Genomic DNA, 2,117 nt, shown 5'->3' with positions numbered 1-2,117 from the left:
ATTATATCTTACCATGAAACATAGATATGAGGTGCGATATCGCGTTTTAAGAAGCATTTGAAATCTATTGCTACGATACGTAGACATCTGCAAACGCTATTTCTTTGCAAGGAAGTGTCGCATTTACATTCATTTGAAGTGTAGACGTGGAATACACACACTTCGCAAATCATATTATATCTTACCATGAAACATAGAAATGAGATGCGATTTCGCGTTTTAAGAATCATAAGAACCCTATTGCTACGATACTTAGACATCTACAAACGCTCTTTCCTTGCAAGGAAGTGTCGCATTAACATTCATATGAAGTGTACACGAGGAATACATAACACTTCGCAAATCATAATATATCTTACCATGAAACATGGAAATGAGATGCGATATCGCGTTTTAAGAAGCATTAGAACACTATTGCTAAGATACGTAGACATCTGCAAACGATATTTCCTTGCTAGGAAGTGTCGCATTTACATTCATTTGAAGTGTAGACGAAGAATACATAACACTTCGCAAATCATATTATATCTTACCATGAAACATAGAAATGAGATGCGATATCGCATTCTAATAATCATTAGAACTCTACTGCTACGATAGGTAGACATCTGCAAACGCTATTTCCTTGCAAGGAAGTGTCGCATTTACATTCATTTGATGTGTAGACGTGGAATACATAACACTTCGCAAATCATATTATATCTTACCATGAAACATAGAAATGGGATGCGATATCGCGTTTTAAGAATCATAAGAACTCTATAGCTACGATACGCAGAAATCTGCAAACGCTATTTCCTAGCAAGGAAGGGTCGCATTTACATTCATTTGACGTGTAAACGAAGAATACATAACACTTCGCAAACCATATTATATCTTACCATGAAACATAGAAATGAGATGCGATATCGCGTTTTAAGAAGCATTAGAAATCTATTGCTACGATACGTAGACATCTGCAAACGCTATTTCCTTGCAAGGAAGTGTCGCATTTACATTCATTTGAAGTGTAGACGGAGAATACATAACACTTCGCAAATCATATTATATCTTACCATGAAACATAGAAATGAGATGCGATATCGCGTTTTAAAAAGCATTAGAAATCTATTGCTGCGATACGTAGACATCTTCAAACGCTATTTTCTAGCGAGGAAGTGTCGCATTCACATTCATTTGAAGTGTAGACGAGGAATACATAACACTTCGCAAATCATATTATATCTTACCATGAAACATAGAAGTGAGATGCGATATCGCGTTTTGAGAATCATAAGAACTCTATTGCTACGATATGTAGACATCTGCAAACGCTATTTCCTTGCAAGGATGTGTCGCATTTACATTCATTTGAAGTGTAGACGAGGAATATATAACACTTCGCAAATCATATTATATCTTACCATGAAACATAGAAATTAGATGCGATATCGCGTTTTAAGAAGCATTAGAAATCTATTGCTACGATACGTAGACATCTGCAAACGCTATTTCCTAGCGAGGAAGTGTCGCATTCACATTCATTTGAAGTGTAGACGAGGAATACATAACACTTCGCAAATCATATTATATCTTACCATGAAACATAGAAATGAGATGCTATATCGCGTTTTAAGAATCATAAGAACTCTATTGCTACGATACGTAGACATCTGCAAACGCTATTTCTTTGCAAGGAAGTGTCGCATTTAGATTCATTTGAAGTGTAGACGTGGAAAACACACACTTCGCAAATCATACTATATATTACCATGAAACATAGAAGTGAGATGCGATATCGCGTTTTGAGAATCATAAGAACTCTATTGCTACGATATGTAGACATCTGCAAACGCTATTTCCTTGCAAGGATGTGTCGCATTTACATTCATTTGAAGTGTAGACGAGGAATACATAACACTTCGCAAATCATATTATATCTTACCATGAAACATAGAAATGAGATGCGATATCGCGTTTTAAGAATCATAAGAACTCTATTGCTACGATACGTAGACATCTGCAAACGCTATTTCCTTGCAAGGAAGTGTCGCATTTACATTCATTTGAAGTGTAGACGAGGAATACATAACACTTCGCAAATCATATTATATCTTATCATGAAACATAGAATTGAG

The sequence above is a fragment of the Xylocopa sonorina genome, unplaced genomic scaffold (genome assembly GCF_050948175.1).
Source record: "Xylocopa sonorina isolate GNS202 unplaced genomic scaffold, iyXylSono1_principal scaffold0051, whole genome shotgun sequence".
Classification (NCBI taxonomy): Eukaryota; Metazoa; Arthropoda; class Insecta; order Hymenoptera; family Apidae; genus Xylocopa; species Xylocopa sonorina.
The sequence above is the reverse complement of the archived record's forward strand: the minus strand, read 5'-3'. Positions refer to the sequence as shown.